Here is a 15,085-nt window from a genome sequence, read left to right as displayed (position 1 = left end):
AACCATTAAATCATCAACACCATATATATGACACACTTAAAAGTAACTCATAATACATGGATATTCTAATATTTAGGCAGCAAGGAAAAATAAAAAACATGCCAATAAAAAGTGTGTCTTTTGATTCCATCACTGTGTACAGCTGCATAATTCTTCAAACACTCTGATATTAAATGTGAGTAATAATTTCTTAATGGTTATCAATCCCTGAAGATTATTCTAAGGCTAAATATAGTGTATATAAAGTGACCAGCACATAAGGCCTTTGATAAAGGGTAACTATTTATAAATATGATTATATGATTATTTTCTTTAGTATTGTCAGATCTTGAGTTTGAAGTGCAAGGTCCCGAGTTCGATCCCCGGTACCAAAAAAAAAAAAAGAATCTTTACAAGCTCCTTCAAAACGTGTGTCTAACCTCAGAGAACTTTGAGCTTTTGCTAATAAATTACTGAAGTTTAATCTGGGCACTACCTTTATAAAGATTCTGATACTCAACCCCACCACCACCATGCTCACCACTTTTGTGTGTTTTCTATGCCCCTAGAAATATTTCTGTTGTCATAACACTGAGTCTTGATTGAATAGGCCTTTATGACCATGCCTTTCTCCTCTTTATATATAACCCATTCTTTAAAATCAAGAGAGTCGTCTTCTTCTTTGGAGAAACTTCAATCTCTAAAATAATTCCTGATACACTATGGAGTCAATATGTGATTGATGAATAAGTTAATAAGTAAATATCAAACCCTCCAGAAACGTCCTTTGGCTCTGATCAATGACTCCCTATTGCTCTGCCTTTGGTGAGCAATCACTGCCTACTTCTCTTTCTTGTGTATTGTCCTCTTTGGAAAGTCTCTGCCTTCCTCACCTCACCACCCCCTTCTCCACACGGACAAAGCCCACCTCACACCTAGTATACCTCTCTACCGCCTTACTTCTCTATTGCTCTTTTCTTTTTACAGAGTTTAAATTGTTCATTTGCAAAATCAGAGGAGAGATTGTAATGGTTCACATATAATAGTCAGTACACCTAAGTCATAAGTAAAGCTAATAAAGGAAAACTGCTGCATAAAGGTTTTATTAACCCAGTTTTCTACCATGGACATCCAATTCTTGTCTCTAAGAGACATACGACATATTCTATTTCTCTCTCTCTCCCCCTCCTTTCCATCCCATCCTACCCCATTTGTTTCTTCAACTAACCCTAAAGCATATTTAATTACCTGTTTAATAGCCTGCGTGATATTTGTGCTTAAAAACTCACAAGGGGGGAAAAGTGATTATAAATGTTAACAAAGCAAACGTAAAAAGACGAAAACAGAATTTTGCCTCATGGGTGGTATTGGTCGCTCCTGAGGTGTGTGGAGGAGAAATGGATTTCTAGAGGCTCCTTGCTCATTTGCAGAAACACCTGCAGGCCCTTGGGGAAGACTGTCTTTTAATGTGCTTCATTAGAAGCTGTTTTCGTTCTAATTTTTTAGAATCCAGTGCTTTCATTTGCTTGTTTTCAAGCTGCACCTACTAAAGTGCTGGTAGTAGAAATAAAAAATTAAAACAAATTTGATCTTAATTCCCTAGAGATTTTATTTTAAAAGTCAGGACAGATGTACATTAGTTCTTTTTTTATAGTCATAAGAAGAAAATTGGCCACTTCTGAGATAGTTTTAAACAGATTTGATGTGTGAAAAATATTTTGATTTCAAATGCAAAAATCTTTTATAATTTTGATCAGTTACTTTTCTGAGCAAAATTTTAGAATTTTGTAGTGTGTTTAAAATTCCTGTGACACCAATTGCACTTTGTATTTATATTGAATTTTAAAAATTTTTATGCCAGCCCTTACTTGACAGAATCCATATATTAGTCCCAGTCAATTCCTCACTCTCAAATATCCTTGCTAGTAAAGTAAGGTTATCAGATTTAGCAAATTACAACTTCAGATAAACATCAAATTTTTTTAGTACACAGATGATGCAATATTTGGGACACACTTATACTAAAAATTATTCAGTTGCCTAGAACAACAGAAATTTATTTCCTGCACAGTTTGAGAGGCCAGAAGGCTGAAGTAAAGAGGTCAGCAGGACTATGCTCACTGCAGGGTCTTCAGGGGAGAGTCCTTCCCTGCCTCTTCTAGCTTCTGGTGTCCTAGGGGCTTCTTGGCCTCTGGCTGCATAACTATGTTCTGCCTGCATGGTCACATGATGTCCTCAGTGACTTTCACACCTCTCTGCCTTTACAAGGACTTATGTCATTAGATTTATGGTCTACCCAGTTAATCCAGGATGCTCTCATCTCAAGATACTTCATTTAACGACTTCTGTGAAATCTCACCCTTTTTCCATCTGAGGTTTACATTCACAGTCTGGATAATAGGACATGAATATAACTTCTGGTTGAGGGGAAGGTTGAGCAGCCTATACGAGAGGAGACTAGCTAAAAACTTCAACATCCACTGAGGACAACAAATTCATGGCTTAGGTATAACATGCAATACATCTAAGTCACAAAGAAAGCTATTGGGGGGTGATCAGACCCCCAACCACCTGGCCAAGGGTACAGTGGCAGGATAACAAAACACAAGACAAGATCTTTACTGCATAAAAGGAGGCCCCAGGATGATCAAAGCTCTTAGGCTAAAATGCTTTCTCCTGGAGCTTGCCACTATTTATTGAACACACAGCTTCTTGGAGGGGTCAAGGGTGGTACAGGGAACAGTGGAGTGCAGAGCACTGATGCAAACAGGGTCCTAGCAACAAGGGAACAAAAAATTCTAAAAGGTACAGATAATTGATTAATAGGAAATTTCGTTTTCCCCATAGGTTAATTTTTGCTTCTATAGAAGTTTGGCATACAAGTCATGGTGCCCTTAGCTGCAATACTATTGTCTTGCCATCCAAGACATCACATTGTCATGGATCATTGAGACCTCCACTGTGACCAGTGACATGAGGAGTTGTTTGTTCCCACACACCAACTGCTGGCTCTTTGGGAAAGCCACTGTGTGCTAATAGGCAGACTCAGACTTTTAACATGAAAAGCCAATATATAAATTTGTAGCTCACTCAGGATGGTTTCCATCAAGGGCTAATGGAGACGTGTAAAGTTCTATTTACCTAGTTTTCCCACCATGGGCATGAGATTCTTATTTGTAAGAGACATACAAAATTGGCCATGGCAGTGATGGGGGGGAAATATAATACCCAACCTGCTAGATGTCAGATATACCAAGCTGGTGTTACCCAAAATCAAAGAATGAATTCTAAGGAACAACAGAGGTTAAGACTAAAAAAGAATCATTGAGAGAAATAGCTCCTGAGAGACAGGAGGGGACCCAAAAGTGGGTTGCCAATGAGCTAACTTATTTTTTTTCTTTTCTTTTTCATTTTCATTGGTACATTTTAGGTATGCAATATGACATTCATCACTGGAAATTTGCACCTTTACGTAGTCTCTCTTGGTTCTTATTTTTGCCCCATTCTCCTGCCCTCCCTTCGACCCCTCCATCCCTCCCTATTTACAAAGACTTTGTTTCCATTTTTTCATTTCCTCATATTAATTCCATTCCCTTCGTTCCTTTCCCCTAACCCTCCCAATTCCCCTTCCCCTTCACCCTTTTTTTCCTATTTCACATTATCTATTACACATTTTAGTCCTTATTTACACTTTCAGTGTCTCACAGTAGAGAAACTATTCAGTATTTACACATGTGTGTCCTGTTTATTTCATTTGCAAGTATGGCCTCAATGTGCATCCATTTAGCTATAAATGTCTCTAATTTCTCATTTTTTATGGCTAAGTACTACTCTATTTAAAAAAAAACACACACATTTTCTTTATCCAGGTTCCAGTTGATGGGCAATTGGGCTGCTTCCAAGTTTTAGCTATTGCAAATTGTGCTGCTATGAACATGGATGCACATATATCACTGTGGTATGATTCTTTTTATTCTTTGGGTCAATACCCAGCAGGGGAATAACTGGATCAAATGGGACTCCCAGTCCTAGTTCTTTGAGGTATCTCCACACTGATTTCCACAGTGGTTGCACCAGTCTACACTCCCACCAGCAGTGGAGCAGGGTTCCTCTTTCCTCACAGCCCTGCCAGCATATTTTATTGGTTGATTTCATGATAGCAGCCATTCTTTCTGGGGTGAGGTGGACTCTCAGTGTTGTTTGCATTTGCATCTCTCAAATGACCAGTGATGTTGAACATTTTGTCATATGTTTATTTGTTATTTCTACTTCTTTTTCTGACAAATGTCTGTAATAGGAAGAGATTCCACTTGTTGATTGTGCTAGTTCACAGGTAGTTGAGGTTTTGTTCATAAAATTTTTTCCTACACCAATGTCTTCAAAAGTTCTACCTAACCTCTGTTCTAGCTGGTTCAGCGTTTCTGTTTTAACATTTAGATCTTTCATCCATTTCAATTTTAGTTTAGTGGATGGTGAGAGATACAGGTCCTGTTTTAATCTTTGGCAAGTTGAAACTCAATTTTTCCAGCACCATTTATTAAAGAGGCTATCTTTCCTCCAGTGAGGATGTTTGGCTCCTTTGTCGAAGATAAGGTGGCTGAGTGTGTCAGGAGTTGTTTCTGCATCTTCTAATCTGTTCCACTGGTCCTCAGGTCTGTTTCTTTGCCGGTAGCATGCTGTTTTTATCACAGTAGCTTTGTAGTACAGTTTCAAGTTGGGGGTTGTGATACCAGCTGCCATGTCTCTGTTGCCTAGAATTGCTTGTTCCAAATGAATTTTTGGATTGTTTTCTCAAGGTCCGTGAAGTATGCTGCTGGGATTTCAATTGGGATTGCATTGAATCTACATAGCAGTTTTGGAAATATGGTCATTTTCACTATGTTGATTCTTCCTACCCAGGAGCAAGGGATATCTTTCCACTTTCTGATATCACCTTCAATCTCTCTTTTCAGAGTGCTATAGTTTTCAGAGAAGAGGTCTTTGATTTCTTTTGTTAGATTGATTCCTAGGTATTTCAGTTTCTTGGATGCTATTGTCAAAGGAAATGTTTGCCCTATTTCTCTCTCAGTGAGTCTGGTGTTCGTGTAGAGGAAAGCTGTTGATTTTTGTGTGCTGACCTTGTATTCAGCTACTTTACTGAATTTGATTATTAAGTCTAGAAGACTTTTGGTGAAGTTCTTGGGGTCTGCTACATAGATATCATGTCATCTGCAAATGATGACAATTTGACTTCTTCATTTCCTATCTTTATTCCTTTTATTTCTTTCCCTTGTCTAATAGCTATGGTTAATGTTTTCAAGACTATATTGAACAGGAGTAGTGATAGTGGACATCCGTGTCTTGTTCCTGATTTTAGTGAGAAGGATTTCAGTTTTTAACCATTTAGTATGATATTGGCTGTTGGTTTTTCATAGATGGCCTTTATCAGATTGAGGTAGAGAACATCTCTTCCAATTTTTTGTAGGGTTTTTATCATAAATGGATGTTGGATTTTGTCAAATACTTTTTCTGCATCTATTGAGATGATCATATGGTTTTTGTCCTTGGCTCTATTGATATAGTGTATTACATTTACTGATTTGCATATGTTGAAACATCCCTGCATCCCTGGGATGAATCCCACTTGGTCAGGGTGTATGACCTTCTGCATTCTATTTGCCAGTAACTTATTAAGAATTTTCGCATCTATGTTCATTAGTGAGATTGGCCTATAGTTCTCCTTTTCGTTGGGGCTTTCTCTGCTTTGGGGATCAAGGTGATGCTTGCTTCCAGGGATGAATTTGGGAGTATTGCTTCCCTTTCAATTTCATTGAAGAGCTTAAAAAGTAGTGGCAGTATTTCCTCTCTAAATGTCTTGTAGCATTCAGCAATGAAGCCATCAGGACCCGAGCTTTATTTAGTTGGTAAGATTTTAATTATTTTTTCAATTTCATTGATTGATATTGGGTTGTTTAGAAGTTTTAGGTCTTCTTCATTCATGGTAATTCATACATATCTATTAATCTGTCCATTTCTTCTGTGTTTTCTGCCTTATTGGCGTATAGGTTCTTGAAGTAGGTATTGATGATCCTCTGGATTTTTGCTGGGTTTGTTGTAATTTCACCCTTTTCATTCCTAATTGCATGGATTTGGGCCTTTTCTTTCCTTTTTCTGACAAGGTTGTCTAAGGGTTTGTCAATTTTGTTGATTCTTTTGAAGAACCAACTCTTGGCTTCATTGATTTTGTGTATCATTCTCTCAGTCTCCATTGCATTGATTTCTGCTCTGGTCTTTATAATTTCATCCCTTGTATGAGCTTTGGGTTTGTCCTGCTCTTCTTTTCATAGAAGCTTGAGGTTCCACATCAGGTTGTTTAATTGGGCTCGCTCTATTTTCCTAATATGTGTATTCACTGCTATGAATTTCCCTCCTAGGACTGCTTTCATTGTGTCCCACAGATTCCCATATGTTGTATTGTCACTGTCATTTAATTGTAGGAAATGTCTGATTTCTTCTTTAATTTCCTCTGTAACCCATTGGTTATTCAAAAGTGTGTGGTTCAATTTCCATGTGTTTAAGAAATTCTTGCAGTTTCTTTTGCTATTGATCTCCAATTTCATCGCACTATGGTCTGATAATATACAGGGGATAACGTCAGTTCCTTCGCACTTACTTAAACATGTTCTATGAGCGAGTATGTGGTCTATTTTGAAGAATGACCCATATGCAGCTGAAAAGAATGTGTATTGTGATTTTGTGGGGTGGAAGACTCTGTAAACATCTGTTAAGTTCATTTGTTCAAGAGTTTTATTGAGTTCTAGTATTTCATTACTTATTTTTTGTCTAGTTGATCTATCCATTTGTGACAGTGGAGTTTTGAGGTCTCCTCAATATTGCTATTATATTAGTGTTTATTTGATTTTTCATGCCCATTAGTGTTTGATACATATATGTTTATGATTGTCGTCTCTTCCTCTTGGATTGTTCCCTTTACAAGGATGTAGTGTCCTTCTTTGTCTCTCTTAATCAGTGTTGTTTTGAAATGCACTTGATCTGCAAAGAGGATAGCTATTCTTGCTTTTTGGGGGGTTCCTGTCACATGGAACATTGTTTTCCACCCTTTAACTTTCAGTCTATGAGTTTCTTTTTGAATTAAGAGTGTTTCTTATATGCAACATATTGTTGGATCTTGCTTCTTGACCCATTCTGCCAGTCTATTTCTTTTGATTGGTGAATTCAGACCATTAACATTCATTGTTATAATTGATATGTATTGACTTATCATTGTCCTGACTTTTTCTTTTTGTTGAATTCTCCCCCTTTGTGTTTAATTTCTTGTCATGCCTGATGGACTGATTCAGCAGGGCTTCCTGGGTTATGATCCTCATTGTCCTTTCCTAGGATATTGTCTAAAATTTTCTGGAGTGCTGGTTTGGTATTCATGAAGTTCCTGAGGTGCTCTTTGTCATGAAAGTATCTTCTTTCTCCATCAACTTTGAAAGATAGTTTTGCAGGGTACATCAATCTGGGTTGGAAGCTGTTTTCCTTTACGGCTTGAAATATGTCACTCCAAGCTCTTCTTGCCTTGAGGGTTTGCGTTGAGAAGACTGCTGTGATTCTGATGGGCTTTCCTTTGTATGTGATTTGTTTCTTTTCTCTAACTGCTTGTAGAATTTTTTCTTCTGTTGTGTTTCTGGAATCTTAACTATTATATGCCTATGTGTAGTTTTTTTTTTATCTTGTTGGAGTCCTGTATGCCTCACTTATCTGCATGTCAAGTTTTTTTCCCCTGCTTGGGAAGTTTTCTGCCATCACTTCTGTGAACAGTTTTTTTTTTATGTCATCTGCTCTCTCTCCTGTTTCTTCACTGACTCTGATCAGCCTTATGGTATTCTTTCCATTGTCTAACAGCTGCTGGATTGATTTCTGGTGGCCTCTTACAATTTTAAATTAATTTTTCTTTTCCTGGTCACTAATTGCAATCTTATCTTCTATATTTGAAATTCTGTCCTCACTATGGCTCATTTGCTGCATCGACTTTCAGTGGAGTTTTTAATCTCCTGGAAATCTATTTGCATCTGTTTTATGGATTCCATTTGTTTCCCATGTTGGGATTCTATCATGTTCCTCAGCTTCTCTATTTTTTTATCTGTGTCCTCTTTAGATTTATTAATCATGTCTTGCACTATGGGCACAATCTCTGCTGTTATGTGAGAAATTATTTCTGATTTCGTTTTTCCTGATCCTCTTTTGTTGCCAGTTCAGGGAGTCCAGGTGGTTGAGTATCAGATTGTTCCATCTCATTTCCCTTTGTTGTTGCTGTAGGTGATCTGGAAGTCTAGTGTTTTAGACTTATTTACGTGTCTTCTCATTTCAACAGGGTGAGGTTATGTGTGCTGCTAGTGTCCACACAGTTCACCTCCTCATCACAGAAGGTTCACCTCCTCTGTGCTGGGGGCAGCTCTGCTCCTCGGCTCTGGGGTTGGAGGTACGGAGGCCCAGAAGGTTCCTTTTATACAGTATTTTAAAGATAACTGTACAAATATGTTCAAAGGCTAGGTAGAGGCTTCATGGATGAAAAAATGCTTATGTGTGTGTGATATATGTGAGGTGCTAAGAATGAGATCTTCAAATGCATTCTGGAAGAGTATTATTGAAGTGCTAACCAGCTGATTAACCCATTGTGTGTGGCATTATTTTCTTTATTTAAGTAGTCTTTAGCCTAGCTTTGTTCTAGTCATTCCTCAAACACAGCACTGTTGGAAAAATTTGAAATCAAAGATAACATTGTATTTATAGTACATGATTATTAACTAGAACATAAACTTTTAAATAAGAATTTTGAAGACATAAAAGAAGTCATTTTTGACACACTAAATAAAAATAATAGTCCACCTGGTGTTTTGCATGGTTTGTCAGCTTCCTTTCTTATTTGTACTTAACTTTTCTCTTTGATCTAGAATTAGAATGTGTTTTAGGAAAGAAATGTACCAGTGTATTATAAAATTTATTTTTAAAATGGACTTAAATCAGGTCCGAGCTTAGATGAATTTGTTCAAGCTAAGGTACTTTGAACCCTAACTTCTGAGTGTTACTCTGGCTGCATAAGCAGAGTTAGTTGAGCCTGATACAATGAACCAAAATGGTTATTAGATTACCTTAAATCTAGATGATGTGATAATTCATGTTGAAATTAGAGGAATTTGAAGTGAGTTATTTTTTTTTCCTTTTATGCTATAATGGCTTCAGTTTAAATTATGTTATTCAAAGGGTACTGGAGCTTTCATAAATTATTCATTTGCAAAGATTTAGCTATTTCAAGCCACATCCTCTGAACCAGAATGGGTTGAGTAAAATGGTTTCATTTTGCGGAAGCATTCATAAATATCTCTTTGTTTTACTTCCTCAACTGCTTTGGGTGTCTCTTTGTTTAAGTGACACTTATTTCCCACTATCAGGTTATCTCATTTAATAGTTCCCATTTCCAGAGCAACTTGGGATGAGTTTTTATTTCTCAGTATGATTACTGACTAAACTCAAAGGTGAGATAAAACTTAAGACTGTACCTTTGGGAATTTCAGCAACTCTTGGATCTTTTTATGCAAGACAGTCTTCCTTTAACATTTGTGATCTCATGCCTTTCAGGAAAAGCAGTAACTGTTTCCTTTTTATGCGTTGACTTCTACCTATATAAATATCTATTGTACTTGATTTATCCTCTGAAATACTCCTTTTTATGTATTTTTGTTAGGATGACTAAATAGGAATTAGAAGTATTTCTAAGCTTGCTATTTTCTTGGTAGATTCTCCTTATCTGGACCAACTCGATTCGTTATTGGACACAAATGCTCATCTGGTGATCAATCATCTATAATTATCCTTTGAAAAAGCCTTCATGAACAGACCCTCAACTTGCAGTCACAGCTACAGTTTGTAAGTAAGTCTAAAAGTTTATATTCTGCAATCTCTTTGAAAGATTAACTCACTGAATTGAAAGATTGCTTTTCTTTCTGAAATAAGTATTTAATGTAGCTGGTGTTATTTAGTGCAACAGTTTTAAGCTTTGTTGAATTTAAAGTCCTGAGTCATTTATCCTTTTCCTTTCCTTTCCCTTCCATGGTCCAAGTTTCTTGATCTTAGTTAAAACTGCCCTTGCTTAATCTCTTGGTGAATGAGAATTGGAGGCAGGTGAGGGTGTAAACTAAGCCTGTGCAACATTTCCATGAGTGAGAGCAGACCAACAGGAAAAGTAGCAGGATCATAAAAGTGCTGGCAACTGAAGCAGAGTTAGGAGTGAATGGGTGGCAAACAGAAGCAGCAGGTGTGGAAAGTCAACTGCGTGCAAAATTTGGTAATGAAGTTAAGGAGACCAAAGGGGAGTGGCTAGAGAACATATTGGAATGAAGAGAACTTATTTCAAGCCAGGGCAATCTGGAATATGTTTACCTCAAGGGAGAAGTGAGCAAGAATGGAAAATAGAGAAAATCAAGAACGCACATGGATGCGGGAGGATGAACATGGAGGATCACAAGTTTGAGGCCAGCCAGGGAAACTTAGCAAAGACCTGTCTCAGAAATGAAAAGGGCTGGCAGTGTAGCTCAATGCTTCCTAAACACACACACGCACACACACACACACACACACACACACAGTCTTATATGAAGGGGTTAAAATAATCAAGGAAGCAGAATATATTTTGAGGGTCTTTAATGAGGAAATAATGTGAAGATACAAGTTCTGATGATTAATTTTATGTGTCAAGTTGGCTAGGGTTTGGTATTTAGTTGTTTGGTCAAATGCCAGACTAGATTTACTGTGAAAGTATTTTCAAAGGTGTGACTAACTTTTGAATCTGTAGATTCTGAGTGAGGTGGATAACTTTAAAGCAAGTGGGCCTAATCTACTTAGTTGAAGGTCTTTAGAGCAAACACTGAATTCCCCCCAAGAAAGAAGAAATTCTGCCTCTAGACAAGCCTTAGTTTAGAGACTGCAACATCAACTCCTTCCTGGGTCTCTGGCCTCCTGGCTTGCCCCACAGATTTTGGACTTGCCATTTTGACAATCATGTAAGCCAATCACTTAAAAATAAATCCTTTTTAAAAATACATACATGGACATCCTTTGGTTCTGTTTCTTCAGAGAACCCTAATACAGAGATTTAGGATGAATGCAAGGATTTGGAAGATTCCCTGGTGAGTGCTGTCAATCTCTTTCATGAAATAGGAGAATAAGATGTGTGATGAAAGTGAAGAGTGTGCTTAAATATAGAAATAGAAGTGTTTCCAAAGAGTCTTTAAGTGGGTGCCCGAGACTGAATTCTTCTAAAATAAGGAGCCTATTGTATTCATTCTGTATCCTAAAGTCATAGCATAATAGTTGCCATTATGAAAGTGCTCAACAAATACTTGCTGTTTCTCAAGTAAGCTGTAAAGAGGCCAGCTAAGATTAGATACTACAAGTTCATGATGAGTAAATTGCCAGAGCTCCATAACTTTTTGCAGCAATACTGGTTCTCTGGAGGTTGGACCGTGAGCATCAACTTGGGAACTATGGAAGTTCAAGGGATTGAGAAAATCAGTGTGGTAGTGAATGAATTATGAACTATGAAAATGACTCACTGTAAGGGCCAACCTTAGAAAACTGAAAGGGACCAGATGGGGATTATTGGTCTGAGAAAACTGCAAGGAGCCAAGGGATAAAATGATGAAATGAAGACAATGAGGACGTTTAATGGGAGAAATGGAGAGTTGGGAAGAAAAGAGGCATTTGTCTATGAGTTTTATATTTCTCAGGATTTTGCTATCAGAATAATTTTAAGTGGGCAAAGTATAGGGAGATGAATATTGGAATAAAGAATTTATTTTGCTAGTTATACATATTTTAATTACTTAATATTTAATTGAAGAATATTTTAATAAGAGGAAATATAGTCAGTAACTTCCTAGCATTTCCTACTTTAATTATGAAAATTTGTTGAGAGTGGCATACAAAACTGGCAAGATGCTTTGGGAGGTGGTGGGAAATCCTCCAAGTAGATGCTGAGTATAAAGAGCACTGATCCTGGAATCAAAAGCTCATGGTAGAAGCCCAGGCTTTGCTATTTGTGAGATAAGTGAACTTGGGCCATTTGTAGGACCTCATAATGTGTTAGCTTACAAAAGGCTAATGAGCAATACTTCTTAGGATTATTATAAGGATTAAATGAAATGTACAAAGATTCTTTTCCATTGCAAAGTTTAAATATTAGGTAATATTTTACAAATATTAACTAGACATGATATTATCCTTTGAGGAACATTCCATCGTGAAATATTTTAAGCTTATTTTTAGTTATAAAGTAGCATCATTAAATGATAACATCTTATTTATGTTTATTACTTTATAGATTTTTAAATTCCCAATATTTCATATAACATTATTGTTTAATCATTATAATCCAAAATACAGACTTAAAATATACCATAAGTCATCTTAAATGTTGGGGTTTTCCTTTTTTTTGAGACAAGTCTTACAATGTAGTTTAGATTGGCCTTGAACTCACTGTGTAGCCTAGGCTGGCCTCAAACTTATGGGTGACCCTCCTGGCTCAGCCTCCTGAGTGCTGGGATTGCAAGTGTGCACCACCATTTCTGGCAAGGGATTTTCCTTGTTTTAACACTTGTAAATCTTGTCATTCTCATTGGCCCATCCTTAAGAAGAGTATGCAGAAGGTTGGTGTATGTATTTAACTTGATTTCAATAAATCAAAGTCCTAGACATGAGAAAGTAACTATAAATTGTATATACTCTGAATATAACTATAAGCAAAAGGATTCATTTCCTATTAGAGTTTAATTCAAAAGTAAAGAAAAATAAATATGGAATTAACAATTTACGTAATTATTTTTTCAATAAATGTTAATTTATTGTTTACAATTAATCCTATAAGTTTTGAGAACCAGGCTTTTAATAGAGTCCCTATGCAGATGTCAAATATATATTCTGAATTTACACATTTTAACTTGCGCATTAAGCCCTTCTGTAATCAACACGATATTTGATGTACAACATTTAAACAACACGATGCAGTTCTTGCACCCAAGGTGATATTTAATGCATTGTACAGGACACAACACAGCATGTACAACGAGTGTGCTTTTCACTCTGGACTCTAGTGGAAGGAAGCCTGTCTTTCATCATGGCCTTGGATGGTCCTCTCTGCTCTGGCTTCATTATCACCAAGAGTAGAACTCATATCTTGGCAGGAAGCAGGAAAGGGAAGATATGCACAACAATCTGAGTAAAGCAAAAGAGACTTTGGGAATCTCATAGCCATTTCTGAAGTATGAGTTAGGAGATAAGCTGAGCTGTTGCAACAAAACTCCCCTGAAGTGAATGTTTAAGTGAAATAGAATTTTATTTTTCTCCCACATAACAAAAAGCAAGGAAGATGGGTAGTCTAGGGCAGGTAAAGAGACCACACAGGGTTCCTGGGTGGTGGAACAGCTTTCCACCATCAATGTGTGATTTCTCTCTATGGATTAAGGCAGGTTCTTCAGATACCCCATTTCCTAGCCAGCAGGAGGAGCAAAAGAGGGGTTCAAAGGTGGGCCTTTTTCTTTTTATGGATGGTACTCAGAAGTTGTTCATATTGCTTATATTTGTGTAGTTTGCCCAGAACTTACCCGATTTTCTTTTTTTAAAAAAAGGTTAGGCATTGTAGTTTCTGTCTGTGAAGATTTATGCCCTAAAATTGGTGGTGCCATTCTTTTATCTTCTCCCTCCCACTGTTAGCACATAATCTATAAGTGAGTTCAGGTAGTTCAACTTCCAAATGATTTTCCTTATTTTCCATATTCCAAACAACACATAGGCTGCTCTGCCATAGTAGCCTCCTAACTTGTTTGTGTACTTGTACATTTGCCCCACTAAGTCATTCCTCTGCAGTAGCCACTGATTTAAAAAAAATATAGAGCAAGTTAGCACTCCTCTTTTTAAGCCCTTTGGTGTCTTTCCATTACCATAGAATAAAATCTAAACTCTACCCTGTAAGTCATGAAGGCTTAGGAAAGACCTGACTCTTGCCAACGTGGCCCTGTCCTTGTGCCCATGATTTTTGTCGATTCATTGTGTTCTGGGCATTCTGGCTGTCACTATTTTTCTAAAACACAGTGGTCTCTTCCCTGCCTCAGGTTCTTACATCCTTGTCCTGGGATGCTTTCCACTGGGATCTCCACATGGTTGGCTTGCTTGCATTCCTTGGCACACAGCACAAATGTCAACTGTTGTGAGATTGTTTCCTGATTGACCTTTCTATAGTAACAGGTCTTGTTCCTAGTTACCCCTTATCACATCACATTTATTTAATAATTCCAGTTGTTTACTTATGGATTGATTGATTTAGTAATAATAGTCCTCAGGAGGGTAGTCTCTTTCTTAGATTCTGGCACCTAAAAGGACTACAAAAAATACCTACTGAATGATTAAGTAAATTTGGTGGCCTTTGCATGTCTCTCTGTTTTATTTTTATTTTTTGTGATACTGGGTATGAACCCAGGGCTTTCACAGTAGGCTACATCCCTAACCTGTTTTTATTTTTTAGTTTGAAGCTGTGCTTGAACTTGTGACACTCCTGCCCCAGCCTCCCAAAGTGACGGGATTAGCAGAATGTGCTGGTATTATAGACAGCTAAGTTAGGTAGAAATCTTATATGCAGTGAGATGGGGCTAGACCTTGAGGGAGTCAGTGCAGAAGATGAGAACACATTATAACTGTGGGTAGAGGGACATCTATCATAGGACAAGCTTCAAGATAAAGATAGAATGGCTAGGCCTACATGCCTCCCTGGGGGATAATCAGTAACTTGAAGATTATACTATAATTGGTATTCCTTGGTTCAATAAAGACTAGATAGACATCAGTCACTCAGATGAGTGACCAGGACCTCCTGATCCATCTCTTCCTAAAAAGGTTTTTATTCTTTCCATGTATACTTGCTACATGACCTGCTTTCCCACTGGATCAATATTACCTAAGTAGATATACTTGTAATCTTATTGGTTGATCATAGTTTTGATGCACATTATACCCACTTTGTGATTTTGCATTATAAAACTTCCTCTGAGAAGTGAGCTCAGGAGTAGAGCTG

This window comes from Heterocephalus glaber, unplaced genomic scaffold, assembly GCF_053883595.1.
Source record: "Heterocephalus glaber isolate CG9 unplaced genomic scaffold, H.glaber_assembly_v1.0 deba00001600, whole genome shotgun sequence".
NCBI lineage: Eukaryota > Metazoa > Chordata > Mammalia > Rodentia > Bathyergidae > Heterocephalus > Heterocephalus glaber.
Note: the sequence above shows the minus strand (reverse complement) of the source record.